Source organism: Dunckerocampus dactyliophorus, chromosome 5 (assembly GCF_027744805.1).
Source record: "Dunckerocampus dactyliophorus isolate RoL2022-P2 chromosome 5, RoL_Ddac_1.1, whole genome shotgun sequence".
NCBI lineage: Eukaryota > Metazoa > Chordata > Actinopteri > Syngnathiformes > Syngnathidae > Dunckerocampus > Dunckerocampus dactyliophorus.
This window is the reverse complement of record NC_072823.1, coordinates 23,656,984-23,665,306: the sequence shown is the minus strand read 5'-3', so window position 1 is coordinate 23,665,306 and position 8,323 is coordinate 23,656,984. Positions and strand designations below refer to the sequence as shown.

Genomic DNA, 8,323 nt, shown 5'->3' with positions numbered 1-8,323 from the left:
ATTGCTTATTGTTCAGCTATATGTGTACTGTGTATGTGTGTAAGTGGTCTGTAAGACTTTATTATTTAATTCCTTTTTTAATGATCTGTGTGAAGTTGGTGATTTCTGCAAACATCCATTGGTTATGGTTATGGTTTAATTCATTTCGAAAATGCATACAGTATACAGTGAATGCTTCATGTCACAAGTCATTGATGACAAAGATGGAAATAATCTGTCAGCTTTGTTCACTGTATTTATCTCAAAAGCACCGTGTTCAGTACTAAGAGCAAAGTTTTACAACTTTATATCACCAGTCAAATTATAAGCAAGCAGACGAAAAAAAAAACCCGTCAGTGACTGACGCACGAGCCGTACAGTTGTCTTGTGAAATGCACCGTGTACATTACGGAACATGATTGCAACGTACATACTGCAACGTATTGAGAGGGGTGTAATATTTTACCACGCTTATGTACATAATGTATTATGATAGCCATACAGGCAGAATGTTACCAAGCAGAATGTTGTGGTCAGTTAATGCAGGTTACTGTTATCACTGTCTGTGTGCTGCCAACTGAAAATTAACAAAATGATTATATTGTCGGTAACATACCTGTTTTATGATGACCTCATGGACAAAAGACAAAAGAGACAAGACAACAATTATTTTCCAGGAAAGAAGCGGTCATGGTACCCCAATTCAGTTGCATAAGTGACTGACGCAGCACAAGCCTGTACAGCGCTGTCTTGTCAAATGCACCGCGTACTTTACGAAACAAGTTTTCCAAGTAACTTTAGAGACAAACTGAAATAGAGGCGAGCTGAGGAAAACCTAATAAAGTGGAGGCAGTGGGCAACGGCACACGAGTTGTTTTCAACTTGCCAATTTCCACTGAGTACGTGAATGAGGCACCGATTAACTCCTCTGTGGCTCCAGCCTGCACAGTGTGTCTCAGGAGGGGCAGTCGCTGTGTGTGACTGGCCCATCCCAGAGCGTGAAGAGTGAATTCATAATGAGGATTTTCTTTCATCACCATTACTGTTAACAAGGAGATGTATTTGTTTCATGCTCGTATTTGGCAAAAATGCATTATCCGTAACAGATACTCTTTATAAACGAGTATCCGGCGCATCCCTACCAACAACCATAAGTATATACAATCTTACAACGGAAAAATCCTAATGTGCCGGGCGGTATTGTTTCACTCCTACTGTGTAGGTGGCACTAATGTGCTTTACAAAGTGGGCAACAACTTTAGGAGACAGAGGCTGTGTTTCGGTACTTAAACTTTAATATGCGTACGTATGTGCACTGCGTATATTTTGACTATTTCTTGTTGTCCCAATTACTCTTGTTGTGCACTTACCGAAAATGACGATCTCAATATTTATCTGCTTCTTCTTCTCCGTCTTCTCTCCTTTTTAATTAAGGCAGTGGCTGTGCTGTGACTTCGATCCCAGCCTGTGCAATTTCTTTTGTGTAACTTTGCACTAAAAATAATTTTTTGAACAATTTGTTTCCCATGTACTTGTTTTACTCCAAAACATGCATCAAAATAAATTCAAGTTCAAGTCAAATAGTATAAAAATAGTTTTGAATGGGTCAGTTAGGTCCTAGAGAGCCGAGCGGCCTGGTTGACCCTGTGGACTGTGACACACAGTGGCTGTGAGGTGCATCAAGGACACCCTCACCAAAATCCCACAGCGGATGTCAAGAGGGCTTTGCAATGTGATGCTCACACAAATCCCATTACTTCCAGTTGGTAGCCCAAACTGCTGCTGATGTGCACCCCAGCTGACGGCTCAAGTTATTGCATGGGAAACTCCTGTCATGACACTAGCATGGCCTGCCCTCCTAACAAACGCCCTTCGATCTTAAAACGAGGTCAGATGACTTATTGATTGTTGCTAATAAGATGTCACACACTCAGAGAAAGAAAAGCAATATACGGTATGCTAATTATTCCTCATGTTGTTTGACTGATGACACTTCTCTGCTTGTATGAATTATTTAGATGCCTGCAACCAACAATAAATACTGCAATCATCTCACCACTGCGAACCAGAGAGATTTCAAGGTTGGCAGTTCTCTTACTGTCTTTATTTATGCTTGAATAATGCTTGAATAATACAGTGGTTTATACATTCATACATTAATATTAGGGGTTGGGGATTTTCAACAGTATTTCACATGGGGGGGGGGTGAAAATTGTTTTGACGGGCATGACAGGAAATAATTGAGAAGCAAAGCTCTATTGGATATGAATGAGATCCAATCAAACGTCATATTGGCAGCGCTATAGAAACTGCTAATCAGTAAGTGTGTTTATGACTACTTTCACTGTGTCAGAAAACAAGAATGTGCTGTCAAAGCAAGTTGTTCACATTTCAGGAGACAATGAAATCAAAAATGGAAGTTTTGGTGCTTGGTGAGAGATGTGTGGCACTGCGAGTCATTCAGGTTTTACAGTATGTGTTCCGGATGAGTGGTTGTTTCATGATTCATTTTTAAAGTAAAGGAACCATCACTAAAGGTCAAGCCTTGCCATTCATTTACTCTTGCTGGCTGATACCTTCTTTGTTACATTTGTTACATTTATCTACTTGAAAATCACACTCCAGTGAGATAAAAATCTGTATGTGTGGATGTGCAAACCTTAGAAGAGGCCATAACATCAGTGGTTGCATGTGAAAATATCTCTTCTTTTTAGAATACTAATCATAAGACAAACTGTACTTACACTAAACATGTGAGAAGTCTGAAAAGATCACTTTGCCTGGAGAAAGACGGGACGGAAACATTCATTCATTCTCAAAAAATCATGAATGGTAAGAGCGTAACGGTATGCCATAATGATGGATTTGTTTGTACATCCGTTTTAAGGTCACGTTGGGGTTCATTTAGGATATAGTAAGGGAACAAAATGCAAAACATAAAACTGTTCAGATTTATTACATAAAAAATAGAAACTGCTCGCAGGTAATTATCCAATAAATGCAATTCTCAACAATATATCTAACTAATAATGAATTCATTGTCATGGCATGGCATGGTGTTTTGTAGGCGATGACCCCAAGATGCAGAGACGGGACCCAAATGCAGATACAAGTCTTTAGTTCTTTTCAGCAGCTAAGCGGAAAAAGTAAACTAGCCAAAGGCATGTGTTATAATTGTGCACAAAACAAACTCGGAAGGCAATGAGCAAAAATATGCAACTAAACTGAAACAAGCATAATGATCCGACAACAAAAGAAGCTCACAGCTGAACTAAATAGACAGCATGGAAATTAGCGCCAGGCGTGCAAAAGCAGGAAAGTAAATGTGGCAGAGAAAAGCACAAAACAAAACAGGCGATATAACAAAACAGGAGCATGAAAAAATGGAACTAAACACATATAAGGAAAAATAAACAAACTGTCACACAGACATTCATTATATTCTTACAATATGCCGTGAGCCAATACAAATCAAGCTGGGCCCCCGGGGCCAAACTTTGGAAAGCTTTGCTTTACAGTGTTTATTTGTAGTAAAATGCAATGGTACAGTATTTTTAGTAAAGTAAAGTTCCTTATTGCTGGAAGTGCAGCATAGCTCTGTTTCCCATTTCTACGGAACAATGGCGGCACACTTTTGTCTTATCCACATGTCCGTTTACGTATTTCACCCGCACGGCCAAGTGTTTCCAAACAGGTAACTTTAACGACAGGAGAGGTTTGGCACTATTGCTAGCCATGATTCCTGCTAGGCAAAGGCTGGACTGTGTTAGGTTTCTGTTTTCATTTTGGTGTTGTCACCTTTTGACCTCTGTGTGCTTCTTTGTAGATCCCTTCACTCCCTGAGTGGGCGGCGCCACGAGGCACACCTGTAGCCACTTTGTCATCAAGGGCTCTTAAGCCACATGGCTGCAGGAGGAGGACGTGGGATTCTACTACTGGTTTGTTTGCTACTGTGCGCTCGGCCTTAAGACTGCTGTGTCTGTTTAAAAGTCTGTTCCACGTGCTCCTTGCCTCCTGTGACGCCGTCTGCTCATCAGTGAGTTTTTGCCTTTTTCCACGGTGCCTTTTGTTTTACTACCTTAGTTGCACCGTTCTACCTCTGTTTGGATGCTGGACTTTCTTTGATTCCTGTGTTGCTTGGTTCCTGCTCGACTAAATTAAAGATACTATTTTTGACCTGGATTGTGTCTGGCTCTGCATATTGGGATCTCCACCTGACTGTCTGTAACAGACTGTTTTGTATTTGTTTACAGAGTAGACGAGTGATGTGATAAACACATCCTGTCCTTCACTTTTGATGTTTACCGTGTGGGAACTTGGTACGCCTCTCAATGTTCCGTACTGATTACGAATCCATGTACCGTTACATCCCTGTTGGAGGCAGGTGTAACCGGATGTAGGAAAGTTGGCAATTACACACTGTTATTAGTCCTCTAATGAACTTTTAAAGGACAAATGCACAAGAATAAATGAAAGCAAAATATTAACAAGCAGACATTGAGGTCAATGAACAAATAAGCGGCAAAGACAGGAGACAGATGAGTATGAACTAAACAGAGTAGGTGACTGGTGTGTGTACCAACACGTTGTGAAGAACCTGCTGTTCTTCGTCTTGTGCTGGTGTTTTGATTGGTCCGTGACAAACACACAGCAGGTCACAGGTGGACTCATGCTTTGCGTACCTGTTGAATTGTTCATGGTCTGGCTGTGACTTAGTAACGTTAGACCATCTGGTCGTCAACAGCTCATCCCTCCCATGGAAAGTTAAGGCATACTCTATTTCCACGCTGTCACAGAGACGCTCTTGGCCAATGGCGATGAGATTTAATGAATGAGTGCATCAGTCACGTGATGCTGAGGAAGGATTACTTGGACACAGAAGATAATTGACTGACGAGCATCAGCCTCTTTCACACAGAGATCCTGCTTAATAGTTGCATCAGTGCTGCAACAGACGATCCATCAATGATCCGCCTTTGCCTTTTACACAGAGCATAGTGAAAGCTGGTTATTGCCACAATTGTGTGCGCTTCTTTTTTTCCACAACGAGCCTACATTTATTTGTCCTCAGGGTATTGCAGTAGTCAGGAAGTAGCAACTGCCAATGTGTCAGTGCTGTCTCTTGTTGAGATGTAGAAAATTTCACCTGTTTAAGTGGAATGTACATTTAAATGTCTAATTACTTGTCATATTTGGAGGTGTTTGAAATCCCCATTAAAAACTGCTAATGCTAATTGCTAGCCCGTATATTGGATTTCCAATGTAAATTAGCATCAAGCTAGCGCTTTAATGCATTTTGTTTATGATTTTTATGTTAGCCCCACTAATTGAGAAGCACTGCCTTAAAGACTTAAATATTGTGGAGTGCATCCATCAAAATACTACTTTTATACCACTCTGTACAGTTGTTAATATGTACACAAATAATGCATATGGTGCAGGGCAACAAAATGTAACAAAGGCAAGCATTATGTCTATCTTTTTTGGTGGAAAACCAATTTGTTTGTTCAACAATATTGTGAATAACATCACATGTAAATTGCTTGTGGATGAAAACATGCATATTGTATTTAAGACAAAATCAACTGTAACCACAATATGTAGATGTAAACATGGTCAATGTTTACTTCCAGACAACTTTCTATTCATTGCCAAGTGTCAACATCTTGCAGCAGTCCAGTGCTTTGATGCTTTAGATTATTTACAGTGTCATTGTCGTACAATAAACTTTGGGACCCGCCAGCCGGGAGAGAGCGCGATTGTGTGGCGTTCACCTGCGGAGAACAAGGTCTATTTCATGTGTCTTCTGGGACCTTCAAAACAGAAGGCTGTGAGCTGAGCGCTGCTCTGATAAAGCAAAAGAAAACAGAAGCGACACGTTGACGTTCAGACGCTTGAGTCGAAGTGAACATGTGAGGCCATGAGAAGTGCTGACGGTTGGAAACAAATATAGCAAAATGTAGACGGTGATAAATGCTATTTGCGTGTTGTGTCTTTTTTGGCCTTTCAAGGCTATTTATTGGGGTTTTTCACAGCTTGACTTTTCTTTTAGTAAGATAGGCTTTTGTAACTGATAACAAGTTAAAAGGCAATGTTTGCATGACCAAATACAAATGGGAACATTATCAACTATCCCCATTCACACAGACCTGAAAAAACAAAAGTGTGATGTGTATGTGTAAATTCAGTAGTTTACAACTTAATGTAAGGATTCCCAACCCCTGTTCCGCTGCACATTAGTGTGCTGTGAGAGATCATCAGGTGTGCTGTGAGAAATGATCCAATTTCACTTAATATGACCAAAATACATTACAGTGGTACCTTGGTTTTCATTACTGATTTGTTCCAAAAGTTCAGATGAAAACCAAATAAATTTTTCACATAGTAAATAATACAAATCTCAATCTGTTCAAGACATCCAAAAATATTAACAAAAATTGATTTTTATAGAGCGTTTTAAATACAGAATAAAATGTGACATAATTATAAATGACGAATGAAATGGACAAATAAATATTTAACACCATTTTTACCTATACTGAAGGAGAAGGAGGAGAGTAAGGGTTCTTTCTTGAATTCAATTGTGTTTCTCACCTTTTTTTATCAAATTGCTGGCACTGGCAACTTTCTTTGGCCCCATTGGCAGGTTATTTAGTCATCGTACTCAATAAAAACTGCAGAGACAATGAGTCAGCAATGCATACGATGCTTTGTTTGGGCACTCGATTCCGCCGAATGATACAGTACAGGGTAAATGGACTTGTTATGCACAATAATGTATGAAAACCAGAGGAAATTTTGACGAGAATTCTCGTCAAAAATCAAATCATACCAAAACTGGGGTGTTTGAAAACCGAGGTTTGACTGTACTTATGTACTACAAATATTGCATCTTTGTTTATTCATCTTTGTCAGCAACAGTGGTGCATCGTAAGATTGTTCTAATGTAAAATATGTGCCTTGGCTGAATAAAGGTTGGAACCCACTGGCTTAATGGACAGATATTGACAGATATACGTCTTACACTCACTGGTCCTATATGCACAGTTTGTGTGGTGTATGATTGTACACAAACCGTTGTATTTGTGCTCATACTGTATCTGACGAGTGACTGGAACAATGACCTCTGCTACTTTACATAATTCCTTTAATCTTTTCTTGTCTTTGCCTGAAAAGACTTTCATTGTTGAGTGTTTTAATATTTTTATCAATGCGTTATTTGTTGACGTTACATGATTCTATGAGGAAAAAAACTGTTGAATAGTCTGCCCTTGAACCCATGACCATACGCACACACTGGAGAGGCTGTTTCAAATAAGGGATTAAGAGATGCAGACCCCCACTACTTCTATTACTAGATGTCTGTTGACACAAGGTCTGCAATGAGTCATGGGACCTGCACAGTACAGTACATCCCAGCAAAGATACTCCTTTTATTTCTTGTATTTCTGCATTGTCGTTCCATTCACATCAACCAATTATATTCTAAAATCACCAAACCAAGCACTCTAATTGATAATATATTCACTAACGATTGTGATAACACAATAAGTGGTCTGCTAAATAATGATATCAGTGACCATCTTCCAGTGTTTACAACTTACCATGAAAACTACAGGAAGACGGAAGAGGAAGACGCAGGATAAAAAGACAAGACAACGCACAGAGAAAAGTAGTCATTTTAAGTAAGAAGGATCTGGAAGAATAAAGTTGGGAGTGTGTGTATTGTGAAAATGATGCGGATGAAGCATATGAGCGTTTACTAAATATTTACATGGAGCTGTACGGCAAGCACTGTGCATTAAGGGAATTGTCCAATAAGCAAAACAAGAGAAATCAGCCATGGATGACTTCAGAATGCTTTTAAGAAGAAAAACACATTATATAGGAGATCTATAATACAAAAAACTGAAGAAGCAGAAAATAAGTACAAGACATATAAAAACATGTTAACAAGCATTTTAAGTGTGTATGAAACAATATTATAGTCAATTATTAGACAGGAATAAAAACAATGTTAGAGCAACATTGGGCATCCTAAACAGTATCATTAGAAATAGTTCTAAGAAAGCAGATTACACTCAATATTTTACCAATGGATATGCCAAAAGTGATAATATGAACGAGGTAGTTGAAAGGTACAATAACTACTTTGTAAGTACTGTATTGGTCCAAGTCTGGAAGAAAAGATCCCAAATTCCTTGTCAGTGGAGGAAGGGAATGCAAATATAGACAGGAAAGCCCAACTCCATGTTCCTCACTAGTGTGACAAAAGAGGAGATAATTGAAATAGCAAACGTAAAGCAAAAACATCAACTGATTGCAATGGAATTGAAATGGAAAC

General features: G+C 39.1%; 1 protein-coding gene across 1 annotated transcript in view; it reads left to right on the top strand.

The window, feature by feature from the left end:
* Positions 1-3,890: 3,890 nt before the first annotated feature.
* Positions 3,891-8,323, top strand: part of lrriq1 (leucine-rich repeats and IQ motif containing 1) — a 46,909-nt gene continuing 42,476 nt past the window's right edge. The window contains exon 1 of the mRNA XM_054776023.1: positions 3,891-4,015. The gene's annotated coding sequence lies outside the window, so the exon portion shown is untranslated. The remainder of the gene's footprint in view (positions 4,016-8,323) is intronic.